We start from the raw sequence: 17,619 nt of genomic DNA on the forward strand, positions 1-17,619 counted from the left end.
GTGACGTGACGTGCGGGCGGCCATCTTGGCGGCTGCGCGCGCACCGCGCATTGAGAGGCGCGAAAGCCGGCACGGACAGAGATCGGCTCGGCGCTCTTTAGGGCTAATGAGATAAATAAAGGACGATTATTATACATGGCTGCATAGTCTTTATTGTGCATCAGAATAACGTTACAATGGCGACGAGGACAGGATCCTGAGCCCCTGCCCCTTGGAAGAAAAAAAAAATGAAAAAAAAAATCATTCCAACAGGAAAATACACCGAGGGAGACAGCAGGACACCGGTGAACCCACGCACAAAGCAAGAAGCAGGACAGTGAAGCCAGGCAGCCAGGAGACAGTCGATGAAGAGCGAACAAGCTACCACACGAGGTACCATACCCTAAAGAGCGCGGCAGAGCCCAACCCCACCCCACAGGGAAGACAATCACGCAAAGGGGATAGAAAGTACCCAGGCGGAATCAGGGGTGAGTGCGCCAAGTCTATACGGCCATCCTAAGAAGGGGAACCGCGCTGGCTACCTTAAAAGAGGGCGAGGGGGCTGACGCAGATAAACCCCAGTTTCAAGCTGAAAATCAGGAGCCAGACAACACCCCAGGTAGTCCCAGAAGCCAAGGGAACACATCCCCCACCGTCAAAAGTGAAAGGATGAGTGCGCAAGCAGGATACGCCATGGCGCCAGTCCAATTCCTGCCTAAACCAGGAGAACCACTTATGAAGTGGGAAGATTGGAGGGAGTATATAGACAACTTCATAGAAGTCCTAGAAGATGAAAATGAGGAAAAATTCAACCCCAAAAGAAAAAAACGCATCCTACTACTCAATTTAGGTCCGGAAGGACTCCGGATTTACAAAAGCCTGGTACCCAAAGAGAGAGGAAGCACAGACGACGATGTGTATGCTCATGCCATTTATGACTTGAACGAACACTACTGAGCGGCAGTGTGCGTATCAGTAGACAGATTCAATTTCCAGCAGAGGACACATCGTCCAGAAGAGTCGGTAGAAGAGTATGTGGCGGCCCTGAAGAAACTGGCAGCCACATGTAAATATGACGCATGGGAAGATGAGTTTATCAAAGATCAAATCGTGATGCACACCACGAGCACGAATGTACAGGACAAGCTGTGGGCTAGCGGGGAGACCACGCTGAAGGAGGTGATGGTCATTGTAAAAAGGGCAGAATTGGCACGCAGGTGTGCAGACGCTGCGAAGAAGGAAACGACACCCAGTCCCATGGTGAACAAGGTGGACGATGAGGAGCCACGCAGAGACCATAAATACAAAGTCCCTTCCTTGAAAGGTCCACAGAAATGGCATGGCAACCCTGGACCACCAGGAAAACAACCCGGGCACAACAAGAGAGCGTGCTAGAGATGCGGTAGCTGGTCCCACGAAGCACATGACAGAAAATGCCCGGCGGCCCGGGCCAAATGCATGTACTGTGGCATAATCGGCCATTATGAGAAGGTGTGTCGGAGAAAATCATCCAAGAGCATGGTAAAATACATCGACCAGGATCATGAAGACCAGGAGGCAAGCACAGAGGAAGAAGTCGTCACAGTACTGTGTATATACGACCAGGTGTTGTGTGTGGACGGCAAAAGGACAACCAAACCAGTATTAGACATGACGATCGGTGGAGTACCGATAAGAGTAGTGGCAGATACAGGCTCTCCCTACACCATCGTCCAGAGAGCTGTATGGAATGAAATCTTCAGGCCACACTTAGGCCCAGAACTGGAGAAACTGGACATCCGACCAGTCACGTACAATGGAGACCGCATACCGATGGCTGGATTCCGACCTTTAAAGTTCGAGTTCAGAGGCCGATCCGCATTTTGCAAGCTGTACATATCAGAGAAAGGTCCGTCAGTATTGGGATGGCTGGATCAAGGTGACCTGGGTATCAAACTAGATCCCGGCGGGAAAGAGCAGATACTTCTCACGGAACCAGAAACATGGCCAGACCTGGTCCGGTGGAAAGATGAATACCCCAAAGTATTCGCGGATACAGTAGGCAAGCTGGAGAAATTCCTACACAAGATAGTACTGAAAGATGGAGCCGTACCAGTGGCCCACAAAGTGAGGAACGTGCCCCTAGCAGTGAGGGAAGCCGTTCAAGAAGAACTACAGGACTTGGAAAAGAAAGGAATTATCGAACCAATCACGTGCGCAGAATGGCTCGCGCCATTGGTGGTGGTCATGAAGCCCAGTGGTAAGGTCAGGCTGTGTGTTGACCTGAGGGAGTTGAACAAGAATATCGTGGTGGAGAGGTTCCCTCTACCAAGAATCGAAGAAATGTTGGCAAAAACCCGAGGCGTCAAGTGGTACTCCACCATTGATCTGACCTCAGCCTACCATCAAATTGTCTTGCACCCCGACAGCAGGAAATTAACATCATTCATCACCCCGTTTGGATGCTATCAGTTCGGCCGCATGCCGTTCGGATTGGCCTCAGCGGCTGCAGTGTTTCAGAAGCTGATGCACCAGTTGTTCAGGGAGATGGACGGCATCCAGTATTTCCAGGACGACATCCTGGTAATGGGGTGAGACAAAATGGACCACGACGCAAAGCTCAACAAGGTGCTGAAGACCCTGGAGGTCAAAAGCCTCACAGCCGAATGGTCCAAGTGCAGGCTGGGCATGGAGTCAGTAACCTACCTAGGCCACGAGATAGGGGTGCAAGGAATCACGCCGAAAACAGAAAACGTTAAAGCGATTTACGAGGCACCGCCACCCACCAATAAAGAGGAGGTCAGGTCATTTTTGGGCATGGCGGAATATTATGGAAAATTTGTGCAGCACTTCGCCTCAAAGACACACCACATGAGGATGCTGACAAGGGAGAGCACAGCGTTCCAGTGGACAGATGAGGCTCAGAGTGAATTTGAAACCATCAAAAGGACGTTGCAGGCGCAGTGCCACTCCAGGGATATGACCCCCAGGGCGTAACGATACTCACGACCGACGCCAGCGACAAGGGGCTGGGTGCGGTACTGATGCAAGATCGGGGACAAGGAAAATTGGAAACAATCAGATTCGCATCCCGTGCATTGAGCGACACTGAGAAAAAATACAGTGTTATTGAAAAAGAGATGTTGGCCGTCGTGTGGGCAATGACAAGGTTCAGGCAGTTTCTATGGGGCACACGATTCCAGCTGAGGACTGATCACAAGCCCTTACTGAAGGTGTTAACATCCAGCGGACATGCCAGTGCCACGCCCAGGATCTCGAAGATGACCCTGAAATTGCTTGAATTCAGATACGACGTGGAACACATTCCAGGAAATCGGAACAGAGTAGCGGACTACCTAAGCAGAGCGGCGGCCATGGAGCTAGGAGAAGAAGACCAAGGAGAAAAGGAGGAGATGGTAGCACTTACAGAAGACCAAGAGAGAGTCATCTGCAATCAGGAGTGGAGAGAAGCCTACGGAGAAGACCACACCATACAGGAAGTGAAGTTATACATCGTCAAGGGTTGCCCGGACAAGAGACGAACGAGCGAGAACCTAAAACCATACCATGAGGTCAGGGAAGAGTTGTCGATGGACGACCAAGGACAGAGGAGATAAAGTCATCCCCCTGGAAAGCATCATTCCCAAGCTACTGAACATACTACATGAGGGCCATTTGGGAATCGGAAAAATGAAACTAAGGACCAAGCAAAATTACTGGTGGCCGGGAATGGATCTGATGGCAGAGAGACATGTCAGGGATTGTCTACAGTGCCAGGGAACAGACAAGATGCTCAAACCCTTGCGTCCCGCATTAGGAAAGTTCGACCCTCCACAAAATCCGTGGGAAGAACAGTCGATAGACATTTTGGGCCCGATCCTCGATGGCCAAGGGGTCCAAAAATACGTATGTGTCCTTATAGACAGATACTCTAAATGGCCTGAGGTAAAGGTAGATGAAGCAATGGACACTGAGAACATCTTGAAGTTCCTGTCGGACACTTTTGTGAGAGAGGGCATCCCTAAATCTATCCCGAGTGATAATGGCCCCCAATTTACTTCCGATAAGTGGAACAACTTCATGCAGAAGAATGGAATCATTACCAAACGTACGTCGATCTACCATCCGGCCGGCAATGGGCTGGTGGAACGATTCAATAGAGTAGTGATGGGAGCAGTGCAGTCAGCGATCTCCAGCGACAAAGACTGGGAGAAGGAGATATGGTGCATGGTGTGGGCGTACAGGATCACCCCCACCGGGACGGGGTACAGCCCCTTCCAGATACTGAGAGGTCATGAACCATTTACTCGCGACAACCGCGTGTGGAAGGAAAAAACCATAACGAGTGAGTGGTCCCCTGCAGTGGTACAAGCCAACTTGGAAAGGGCACGACCATATATGCCAACCACTACAACAAACGCAGGAATGTGAAGAGCACAGAACTGGAAAAAGGCGAGTGGGTGCGAGTAAAGTTGGCAACGTTGCAGAGGAAGGGAGACAGAAAATACAGTAAACCGATGCAAGTTAAGGAGGTATATGACAGAGCGGCCTTGCTGAGTGATGGGAATGTGTGGTCCCAAGACCGCATGGCCAGATGCAACAAAGTTTTACGATGGCATCAAGGAGGAGCAGATCTGGAGGACATAGAGGAACCCAACGAGGAGCAGGAACGGCCTGGCGTAGAGTTGCAGCAGAGAAGAGGCGAGCAGCAGGGGGAGAGAAACCCTGACGGCAGCCAAGAAGCTGCGATGGAAATGGAAGTGAGAAGAACTGATGGAAGAGCGGCGGCGCCGATAGAGGGAAGGATTGGAACAGAGAACTAGGAGAAGGGGAAACTGTCTACCCCAGCAAAGGTAACCCAGAGAGGAAGAACCGTGGTGAGACCTGCAAGGTTTCGAGACTTTGAGATGGACAGCGGACTGTAAGTTAAACGTTCCTTGTTTGGGAAAAAGGGAGATATGTAGTGTCGCGCACTAGTTGTTGCACGTCACGCCGTGACGTGACGTGCGGGCGGCCATCTTGGCGGCTGCGCGCGCACCGCGCATTGAGAGGCGCGAAAGCCGGCACGGACAGAGATCGGCTTGGCGCTCTTTAGGGCTAATGAGATAAATAAAGGACGATCATTATACATGGCTGCATAGTCTTTATTGTGCATCAGAATAACGTTACAGGATTGTACTGAAGTTTAAGAATTACATAATACTTACAGAAATGCAATGACCCAAAGCAATATCATGCAAATGGTTGAGGAGATTGAGACAGTTCTCTGTCCATGCCATTAACCTCATTCATTCTCCTCAATACGCGGTAAAATTATTCCATCATTCAGCCCTTTGCAGCATGTTGATATCGTCTATTGTGTTGCAACTGTGGTGAGGTTTGAAGTGTAAATATGGAATTTTAATTGAAGACTACAAAGATAACGATTCCAAAATGTAGCCTGGCAAAATAAGGAGCATATAAAATAAATCATCGAACAAAAATATGATTTTTTTTTTACATTCATAAACCTAGTCAAACTCCTTACCCCCATATTGCTGAACTGGGTTAAAACATCTTAAAATATTGTTCTTTCTCAACCTCTTGCATTTAGGATGCAGTGCTCCACAGAGAAAGGCACTATTTGTTATTTCTGTAGGTAGACGCGGGACCTGGCTGCAGCATTACACCCTCCAAGAGCAGCACTGTACCCGGGGGCAGGATTCCTTAGTTCCCGGCTGGGAAACAGGAAGAAGCGGAGCACCAGAAGACCTCCAGCTGGATGCGCAGCCAACCTGAAGACAACGGTGACCAGGAGAGGAATCCAAAAGATGACACAGTCGAAGAGGGAAATGGAATCAGCCTGGTTCTGCCATTTTTTCTGCAATCACTGGCGTGAGGGGAACGTCTCTTACCTGCAGTCACACTCCTTTAGGGGAACAGCCAACACTGTTTGCCACTCGCCGTGAAGGGAATGGATAAACTATATTTCCCAGCAGCCTCAACGCCACCCTGACGCTGCACCCAGGCCCGGAGGCGTTATAAAAGCACCGCTCACCTCCCGCAGCGCAGGACGCCTAAAAGCCTGGTTTTGCTGGTTTTGCTGCAATCACTGCCGTGAGGGGAACGGCTCTCGCCTGCAGTCACATGCCGTGAAGGGAACTGCCAACACTGTTTGCCACGCGCCGTGAGGGGAACGGCTAAAGTACATTTGCCAGTAGCCTGGACGCCACCCTGCCGCTGCACCCGCGCCCAGAGGCTGGCCTGAGCCAGGCTATTAACATCTACAGATCAAGACTGGATGTGGACAAAGGACACTTGCCGAACAGGACTTGAACTGAGCCTGCAAGGTTTTGGGTTTCGATTCATGTTAAGCGGCCGTTAGAGGACAGGCTGGCTATGCCCTTTTTTACAGTCTGAAATCGATAGTTATGATTTTAGCCCTGATTACTGAAGGTATTGTCTGAAAACTGTTTTGGTTGTTATTAATTTGTGCTGTAAGGCAGAGCTTTTAATTAACATGACAAAAGCCAAGGTCGGCCAAGGGGTAGTAGGCACACTTGATGCCCTCTTATCAAGGGCTGAATCTGCGCTCATGCACAAAATCGAATTAACTCAGCGCAGATTGTCATTAGATCCTCAAGTGCTACCCAGTACTTTAAGCGCACAAAAGAGTCTGGTTGATGGAGTGTCACGTGTTAGTAGGTCAAATTCCCCATGCCCTGAGATTGCCAACGGTCAGGAGATAACCGGCCGCCAGGTCAGCTCGGTCAAGCCAAACGTAGTCACGAGGGCCCAGAAATCTAAATCAAAAGGCGGATGCAGTTTTGCACCACCGCCAAAGAAAATGAAAGGGTAGGCAGCAACTAAGACACATAAACAAAGCCAACTCACATCTAAATTATTGGGCGGAAGGAGCAATCAAGTGGATAAGTTCATGTATTTGAGATTACTCTTAATATATGTGTCAGCGTTAAAGAGCATGCATCCCCCGTAGACCCTAAATACAACTATTACCCCCCGCAGCAGTTCCTTAATAAAGGTTTGGAAACAACACAGGCTACTAGGATAGATCTGACTGCCACCCAAGTTGAACGACCACCGAATAGTGGGGATGGCAACTTCTTAAATTCGTGAAACTGCCAAACCAATAGCCTCAGCCTCCGTCTAATTTTTTGGAACGTTGCAGGCATTTCACAAAGGTTATTGGAAGAGATATGGGTCTTGTATGTTAAAAAGGTTTGATATTATCTGTACACAGGAAACCTGGAGTAGGGATGATTTCCCTTTGGATGGATACAACACATTAGCTGTCCAAGCTGAACCATCATTGGCAGTAGGGCAAAGGGAGGCCTAGCGACCCTAATTTTGGTTCAGTATGAGTAAGAATAGAAAGAGTAATTGACTCCCCATGGTACCAGTTGATTTTGTGTTTTAATTTGATTAACATACCTATATTATTATTATTATTATTATTTTTTTTTGAAAAACCTTTATTGTACAAAAGGAAAACAGATACAGACCTACAACCAACACGGCCGGTCAGTAATGAAATCAGCAAAATTAAAACAGTACATAGCTCATCAGCCGACAACCCAAGGGTCCGGCAGCTTAGAAGCAGGATGTGGTTAGGAGCACCTGTCAGATGAGGATAAATAAAAGGTTTTCATGTTTTAATACACACAAACAACAAAAAGAAAACCCACAAGAAAAAAGTCGAGGCAAGAGTATCAGTATGGGGTCTGCTACGTGCGGTATGGGGGAGACAACGAAGAGCAAGCATCAGAAAACATGGAGATGGGTGGCGGGGATTAGGAGCGAGCAACACTGCACAGAGAATAAAAAGTCAAAATACTGGAACGTAAAGTCAAGGAGATCCTGTAATGTCAAGGGGTTCTGCAATGGTAGGGTCACAAATCTCTCCACGATAAGCGTTCCACTGACCCCAAATCCTAACCCACTTCCTGGGTCTACCCCGGGAGACGTATACAATTTTTTCACGAAACATGCACCAGTCCATGTTCTCCTCCCAGGTCGAGATCAGTGGCGCCCTATGTGACCCCCAAAGTTGAACGATGTCTCTTTTTGCAATCATACTGCCCAGTGTGACCCATTGAGTCTGAGCAACGGTGCAGTCATTCGGTTCCCAAATATTCAGCAGACAGCGTCGGGCCTCAGGAAATAGCCCGACGCCCGTCACCTCTCGCATCACCGCATGCACACGATTCCAGAAGGCCACCACCTACGGGCATTCCCATATAATATGAAGGAAGGTAGCAAGCAAACCACATCCACGCCGACATAACCCATCCACCGAATAACCCATATGTATCAACCGTGGACCCGTAACATAGACACGATGAAGAATCTTTAGCTGCACCAGTCGGAGACGTGCCGGAATAGCGACTTCCATTAGGGGAGGACACTGCAGCCTGCCAGTCCTCATCGTCCAACTCCAGCCCGTCACCCGTCCACGCCTCACGCAGCTGTAGTAGGAGATCCGAACGGGTATTAATACGTTTTTTGTATATGAGGGAAATAGTACTATCAGGAACATGTCCATCCAGCACTCTATCCTCCAAAGGAGAAGACTCGGGAATCAAGGTACCAGTGGGGAAGACCGAGGTGAGCGCATGACGGATCTGAAGGTATCGGAAATATTTGCTATCATTCAGCGTATATTCCCGCTTTAACTCGTCAAAAGTTTTGACCCTATCGGTGGCCCAAAGATCACCCACTTTGCTGATACCGATAAGGTCCCACCGATCAAATCCCTTTGAAGACCACAGACCGCCCAGCCTCTCAGCTGCATATAAAGAGTCGCCCTAGTGAGTCTATCAGACCAGCCTGTGGCCGATGTTGCGCTATCCCATACACGTATGGCCACCGCAGTGGGGCCCGTCAAACATCTCCTGTCAATCTTGGAGTAAAGCGCTCTATTATAATCGCCCCCCGGCAGCTGCCACCTGTCCATATCATAAGCGGGATTAGGAACAGGTCCATACATGGCGTGGTTGATAGCACTCAACTGGGACGCTCAATAATAGCGCCTGACATCCGGCAAAGCTATACCACCGTCATACCAAGGCAGAGTCAATTTCGCCAGCGCTATGCGTGGCCGTCCGTCCCAAACCAATTTCCTCTGGAGGCCCTCGATCTCACGGAAATAATCAGCTGGAACCAGATCCAGCGTGTTCTGAACGGCGTACAAGAATCGTGGAAGAGACATCATTTTAAATAAGGCCACCCTCCCCAAAGGGGAAAGAGGCAATTTACACCACGCCGCTACATCCGATCGAAGTCGGGCCAACGGGGGCTGTAGATTCCGCTCAAATCGGTCTTTGGGGTCCAAAGAAACGTAGATCCCCAAATTCTTGAAACCAACACTGGAGATAGGTATAGGGCAGAAGCGAGGCAAAGAAGGTTGGCCACCCGTGAGTGGGTAAATACAGGATTTAGTCCAGTTGATAATCAGACCAGAATTCTTTCCGAAAGAGCTCAAGACATCAAACAGGACACCCAACGACTTACGGGGAGAAGTAAGGTACAATAATATGTCATCGGCATAGAGCGACACGCGGTCCTCGAAGGTAGGGGACCACCGTATGCCCTTGAGCGAGGGCTCCCAATGGAGCCACGCAGTAAGGGGTTCGAGAGCGAGCGCGAAAAGGAGAGGCGACAAAGGGCAGCCCTATCTTGTGCCACGCCCAAGGACAAAAGGAGCCGAGGCCCGTCCATTAACCACCACCTGAGCGAGCGGTTGTTCGTATAAAAGTTGAACCCACCCGATAAACTTGGGACCAAAGCCGAATTTGGTGAGGGCAGCCCACAAATATGACCATTCCACCGTATCGAAGGCCATCGAGGCGTCAAGGGAAACCAAGATGGCCGGGTCAGTAAGAGACCCCGCCCTCGCCAGGACACCATGGAGGCGTCGAAGATTGAGTGCCGTATTACGGTGGGGGATGAATCCGGACTGATCAGGGTGCACCAAATCGCCGATCACCGTGATCATGCGGCTCGCAAGAATTTTAGCAAGAACCTTGGGTTCTACGTTCAGAAGCGAGATCGGCCGATATGATGAACAGTGTTCCCGAGGCTTACCGTCCTTGTGGATGACCACAATGGACGCCAGTCTCTGATCTCGGGGAAGAAGCCCGAGATCTCGTGACGCCAAAAACGACCGACGAAGGTACGGCGCCATTTTGTCGGGACACAACTTGTACAGCTCAACTGGCAAACCGTTCGGGCCCGAAGCCTTACCCGGGCGAAGTGCATGGATAGCGAGCGCTACTTCATCGGTAGAAAAATCCGACAGTCGTCTAATTTCTCTCACGGATATCATCTGTGCTGCTGGTACAAGGATATAGTCAAGTCGCGAGAGACTACCGTGGGCCCCCGAATGAAAGGTATACTGGAGCTGCCCAGGGTGTAGTTGCCTCCAACAGTCCGCTAATCCCAGGGTATCCATGAAATTTCCCAACCATAGCTGCGACTTGGGGAGGGTTCTACGTGGGCTGCGATCCTCCTCTCCACTGACAACCGAATTAAAATCCCCACCCACCACCAGCAAACCATCGCGGAGTCCCAGGACCACCCCCCCCAAATCCGAGAATGTGGTGGACTGTAGACCAGGGGGAACATACACAGACAAAATGGAGATCGTCTTCCCCTCCCAGCGACCCACAACAGCAGCATAACGGCCCCTATCATCCAACACCTCGTCATCTACCTCGAGGGGGAGGGAATTCCTAACCAAGATACCCACCCCCCTCGATCCAGCGGTAAATCCAGAGTGGGCCACCAAACGGTAGCCTCTTCTATTCAGTGCACGGCACGTATTGCCTACCAGATGCGTTTCTTGTAGTAGAACAACATCAGGGGAGTGTCGCTTTAAATACTGTGAAACTATCCCCTGTTTTATTCTATCTCCGAGACCATTAACATTCCAGCTCAGCACCCGCAGCCCCCTACCCGCCATCCAAAACAGAAACCAACAGTCCCCCCGCCACAAAGCAGGCACAAAGGATAAAATAGCAACCAAATCAGAGCCTCGAAACAAACAAACAAGAAAACACCCCCCTACCTCCCCCCAAAGAGCCCTCAACACACAACCCCCCACCCTGCACCCCTGCGGTAGACCACAAAGCCACCCCAACTTGCAGTGTGCCTGTCGCCCCATTAAACTAACCTACAAGAAGAGAGAGAAAAATGTCCCCTGAGGAGGAAGAGTCCCGAATCCCCCCACCCCTGGGTATCAACAACGTATAAAACAGAACTATCACAGAGCCGCTGCAAAGCGTCCAATAATGGCTCATCGGTACCGACTCACTGATCCTGTTCTTCCAGGCCGCCTTCGGCACCTCTCGAACTCTCCGAATTGGTGTGTTGCATCGGCAAGGAGTCTAGCCAGTCACTAGCTACTTCAGGACGATCAAAGAAAAATGTACGTTCATTATACACAATCCTCAGGCGAGCCGGAAAAAGCATGGCATACTTCAGTTCCATATCTCTGAGGCGTCGCTTCACCCCCGTAAAGGCCATACGCTGCTTCTGCACCTCCTGAGTGAAATCCGGATAGAAACTGACCGACACATTTTCAAACTTGGTAGGACCATTAGTACGGGAGGCCTGCAGGATAGCGTCTCTGTCACGAAAGTTAAAAAACCTGGCTATGATAGGCCTCGGAGCAGCCCCGAGCTTGGGCTTCCCACCTGGAATCCTATGAGCACGCTCCACCGCAAAAAGTTTACCAAGGCCCTTCGGTGTCAAATAGTTTTGGATAAGGTCCTCTACCAAAAGGTCCGTTGGCACATCCGTAGAATTCTCCGGAACACCTATAATGCGAACATTATTGCGTCTGGCTCGGCTCTCAAAATCATCCAGCCGACGGGTAAACGAGTCTCTGGCCACGCGAAGATCGCGGACCTCGGTCTGAAGACCCGACACATCTGTAATCAAGCTTGGTGTCTTTACGTCCAGAGATTTGACCCGTTCGTTGGTTTTCCCCAGGTCTGTCCTGATAAGGTTGACCTCAATCGCAACCGTATCCAATTTAGTGGCTAGCGTTTCGTATTGCTGACCCATCGAAGTCTGGATATTGGCAATAGCGCCCATGACATCCGTCAAAGTCGGCTCCTCATTCGCAGGAGGACCGTCGCCAGCATCTACGAGGGCCTTGCTCGGACCACCCGGGGAACCCTTCGGGCGAGTAAAGCGTTCAATAGTCTGGGTCTGAGCGGCTCCCCCTCGATTCGGGCCTCTGGTGTTGCGCCTCTCAGCGTCCAGCTTGCCTGCCATGGTGATCGACGAGCTCCGAAGGCTCCTCCGAGATCTGGGAAGAATGAATCACTCTGTGGCAAGCGCAGTAAATCGAGAAGTCGAGGAACGACAGCCAGAGGAGAGAAGGCAACCAAGCCAGGGCAGCAGTATCAAACAGCGATGAGTCGACACCAATGATGACCGAAATCGAAACCGAAAGTGCCACAGGGGCAACGGAGGCGTCCCTCCAGCCGTTGTTGTTCGATTACCACCTGGGCACCTCGGGAACTAAAACCCCCGGACTCTCGTCACCGTAGGCCTCAAATTACAGGGTGCAGCAAGTCCAGTTCCCGGTGGCCAAATCAAATTCCGAGAAAAGCTTTCAATATCAGCAGGGCATCAGCATGAAATACCCGTCAACCAATTCAGGATTAATGCCAGGATAGATGTGGGTGGCGGAAGGGGTCTCGGGATCCCTCTGCTCACGAGTCCATCTTGGATCCGCGCGTAGCTCCTCCTCCAACATACCTATATTATTAATCAATTGGTACTACAATATTTTCGATACACAGAATTCTGGGGTTATCAACTCGCTCGATTTGGAGATTGTTAAGGTAGCATGGAGGGTTTCCCCTTTGTGTATTATTTGGGTAGGAGATTTCAACTGCACCCTATGTCAGCACAGTGGGAGTAAGGTTTGTGGGTTGGTAGATACCAATGACCAACCTTTGACACATTTTAAACATACTACACAGGGTGACGTGTTAAACTCCATTATTGTAGTGTACGACCTACGTATGATTGATACTTTGGTTAGTACCCCATTGGTGCAATATCTGACACTCTTTACATATTGTGGCACAAAAGGTTAAGCTCTCTGACTGTTTTACAAAGTAGAACCACAATCAAGGGATAAGGCTAAAATGGAACATGATAAATCATAAGGATTTTGAGGAGTCTATTATTAAAACAAATTTAACACAAGTAATGACCTGTTTAACTGATACACCACAGCCAGATGAAATAATACAACATTTTGAAACTATTTGTGATGACGTGGCCATGAATTTGCTTAGACCAGCGAGAAAAGGCAGCCTCCCTGAAATAAGATGGTTTAACGCCGAGTGTTCTGCGGCACAAAATAAATTGAAGGAGGCATTACATACAGTTCCCCCTGATAGGGATATGATAAAGGCAGCCAGGCAGACCTATAAAAGGGTAACTGAGCAGAGAAAGGATGAAATGAGAAGGAAGGCTTGGGATGATCTCGAAAGAGCAAGTTCCCTGAAGGACTCTAAGAATTTCTGGGAGGCTCTAAATCGCCCACTCTTCACCAATGAGACAAGGACCGTGGATACTAACATAACGGGGGTGGCTTGGGAGACCCATTTCACCAACATATTCAACCCAAAGAGTGTCTTACTAAGCGAGTGTGAGGAGGAAATAAGTATCAACACACAAACCGCACAACAGCTTAGTACATTGCTTTCATTAAGTGAAGTAGAGGAGGCACTGAGAAAAGGTATTCCCCTAAAAGCTCCAGGGCCAGGAGGTGTGTCCTTGGGCCTATTTAAAAGCAACCCACAAATATGGGCCCCTCTGTTACTCAATGTTTTAAAGCAGTAATTGTGGGCCGTATTCCATCATCATGGAAAAAACAGTGGTGGCGCCAATTTTTTAAAAGGGAAATAGAAATGACACCACATGCTATAGACTGATTTCTATAATAGATCCTTAATGCAAGCAGCTGGGAGGGGTAATCCTTGCACACCTGGAGTCATGGCCCAATACCTCTGGCCTTATAGTGAATATCCAATTTGGCTTCAGGAAGGGAAGGGGAACGACTGAGCAATGACTCAACCTGTCTATGAAGATGGGCAAGTGCATGAAAGCCAGGGGTGTTTCGATCCACTTAGCCTTCATGGACTTGTCCAGCGCCTTTGACACGGTCTGCAGTGGAAAATTGTGGACACTAATGGACATCATGAGATTTGAGGAACTGCTTGTTACTCTGTTGCGCAGACTACATGCATCTACTACTGTAGCTATCCGGTATGGCCCAGGGGGACAAAAGACCAATCTAATTGCATCAACTGAGGGAGTGCGCCAGGGTTGTATATTGCCCCCCTTCTTATTTTTAGTATGGCTTAGAGCATTTTTTGTTACAACAATTGGATTTTCCAAGAATAGAATGTGAACTGGTACCTTTATTGTCCTATGTGGATGATACAGTCCTGATGACCTTGACAGCTAACAGCCTACAAAAATGTCTGAATGCATTTAATGAGTTTAAGACAGGACTGGACCTTAAGGTTAATTTTAGTAAATCTTTTATGATGACCTGTGCCCAAATAAGGAGGCTAAATCCTTCCTCATGGGTACATTCCTTGGCTAAACCGTTCCACAACCACCTCAGAGACTATTGCCTTCATCCTGCGACCTCGCCCCACCAAGGAACCGGGGGTCTGTCTTCAGTAATTGTAATTGTAATATTATCCTTGTATTCCTCCATCCCTCTGATACCCAGCACCCCCAGCCCCTAATGTACAGTACTCTTGTGATATCCTGCCTATTGTATGACTCCCTGACTTTGTAAAGCACTCTGATGTACAGTATTCTTGTGATTTCCTCCCTATTGTATAACTCTCTGGCTCTGTAAAGCGCTCTGATACCCTAACGGGTCAAGTTCGCGCTCTATAAAACACTAAAATAAATAAATAAATAAATAAAACTAAAACACGCAAGTATATAGTAAATGATCAAGCTATCGACAAAGTGACACATTTTACCTACTTGGGAAATCTTTTTAATAATAAATTGAGCTGGGACTACTTGATTACGACAAGGCTACAATAAACTAGTAGAACTATAGAGGGGCTTTTTCGTTTTGCCATCAAACTTGGTCATAAGCCGATAGCTGAATTAAAAACATTGTATAAATCCAAATGTCTGTCAGTGGCCACCTATGGGGCAGGAGTATGGGAATATCACAAAAGTGCACAGATTCAAATATTAGAGAAAACATTTTTAAAAGGACTCCTACTTATCCCCAGTAGTTCCACTACCTCATTCTGTCATTCTGAGGTGGATTTAGAATATGTGACTGACAGAATTCATATTGCCCCCTTGTTTTGGTTCTAGGGGGGAAAATCTGGACCTCAGAAGACTTACTATTCTCAAGAGGCATTCTAAGGGATTGCATGAATCTTGACAACGCAATGGCAGTCCCCTGGCTTCGTTATGTTAAGGAAACTTTTTATAAGATAGACCTTGAAGATTTTTATAAAAACCCGGAATCTATTCAATCCAATGTTAAGATGGTTATTAAAAATGTGTATTATAAGTGTTTAAGCTTGTCTAACCAGGGAAGTAACACAGTGGATCATGCTTTTTTGAATTAGCAACAATTTTATTTGTCTTTTACCACCCAGTTTTCACGTTTCCTAATGACCAGATTTTGTTTAAGCACATTGCACTTTCTTGTGGCTTTTCTGAAACAGGGGGGATGGTGTGAGAGACTTCCCCCCCGTCCGTGTAATAACGTAGCCCAGCAGAGCACAATGCACCTTATGCTCTTTTGCACACTCTGTGAAGATCCAAGAGTCCATTTTAATGAGCCTATTTTAAGGGACATTCGTCCCTGTTCTTACAAAGAGGGTTTTAATTATTTGAGGTCGCTATCAACTATTACTATCTGCAGCTCTGTGCTTAGTTTTATTAAGATTGTTTTTCTAACTAGGAAACACTATGAATTGTGAATAGTTTTTATTGAACCTGTTAAACCTGGTATCAACACTTGTGCACAGTTTTTTAAACTTTATGTATTTAAAAAAAATGTATGATCCTTCTGTAAACTTGTATGATTCATTCTAATCGAATAAAGTTATTTGACTGACTAGGTAGATATTTTTATGATCTTTATTTGTGGAGTCTATATTTTTAAATCTTACTATTGCACACTTTGTTTTCATACACTATGTTTGTATTCTATATTTCCTCATTTTATCAGAAATGAGATCCATAGTAATATAGACAAGTGAATGGCTGAGAATTCTGGTCACCAATTGATGGTCACTAATTCTATATGTTGTGACAACCAGAAATATATGTGTTATAGGCCCCACATATCTTCCAAAATCCACTACTCAATAGGTTGATATGAGTTTCTCACTAACTTGGATGAGATGGAGAGACTTGCCAGGAAGACTAGAGTCCTGCCTTTTGCAGATAACAATGGCTTTTTCCAATCTTGATGAGAAGTGGGTGTATCAGTTCTCCTCTCTTTAGATCTATTTATTTATTTTTACTGCTTGTGGATTGCTAAATGTTACTTTACAACCACCTCAGAGCATTTTGAGATGAGCTGTGAAATGAATGAAAAGGAAAGGAACAACTGATTGGTAGGGCCATGGCTCTTATGTATCAACGCATTTCCCCATAGACATTGATACATCAGACTCTACCTGGCTACGGTGTATAGTATTGAATGTGGATTGTTGCTCCTGTAGAGAAGTCAGTTGCTATTGGTGCCAGAAACCTTAAAGAAAGCTGATTGTATCAAAATGTGATCATTATTATATGCATGATGGAATAAGAGAGGTCTTATGCATCTGCTGGAAAGTTGGGTGGAGGTTAACAGCAATAGACTAAGCACTTGCAGTCTGATTTATAAAGTTGGGATTACAGTAGTTTTTTAGGGAATCCAGGTGATTTTCAGTGGTAGTTGTATCAGAGTTGAGGGCCCTGTGTAACATACATGAATGATGTATCTTATGATCTACATATTACAGGTGTCTGGGGTGAGGGCAATCTTAAATTAAAAACATATTTTATTGTCAAATTCAGTACATGAAAGTGAGTGAACGCATGGAGTGTAGTGAGGCACAGTGGCTCTATATATTGATTAAAGCTGATGGATATGAAGGAAAGTAAGATTTTTAGCCTTTTCGGACTGTTCCTACTGATTTTGAACTTGAGAAAACGGTCAGGTTATTGCATAGTTGCTGAGAAAGAGAAGGAGTGGGGTAGAATGACTGTTGAAAGGTTTTCACGTCTTTGACAATCTTGAAAAAGACAGTGGTGGAAGTTTCCCCTACTGTAATAAAATACTGAAAGTGTGCAATAGCCCCACACTTTTCTGTTTGTAAACACTCTGGAAACATCCTTTACGACGCAACTTTTACCACGCAGTACCTTTACAACGCAGGATTTACAACGCAAGTCATTACAACGACTTGCGCTGGAGGGCGCTGTAGGATAGGGAATAGTTTAATTTACTATCCAAAACCTTCCCTACTATCCACGGGGACAGGAGTTGGAATAGTAAATTAAACTATTCCACTATCCAGCGCCCCCCAATGCAAGTCGTTGTAACGACTTGCGTTGTAAAACCTGCGTTGTAAAGGCATGCGTGGTAAAAGC

General features: G+C 47.4%; 1 protein-coding gene across 6 annotated transcripts in view; it reads left to right on the plus strand.

Moving 5' to 3' along the window:
- Positions 1 to 17,619, plus strand: part of SLC44A5 (solute carrier family 44 member 5) — a 793,737-nt gene that overhangs the window by 725,813 nt on the left and 50,305 nt on the right. The window lies entirely within an intron of this gene.

The sequence above is a fragment of the Lissotriton helveticus genome, chromosome 1_2, assembly GCF_964261635.1.
Source record: "Lissotriton helveticus chromosome 1_2, aLisHel1.1, whole genome shotgun sequence".
Lineage (NCBI taxonomy): Eukaryota > Metazoa > Chordata > Amphibia > Caudata > Salamandridae > Lissotriton > Lissotriton helveticus.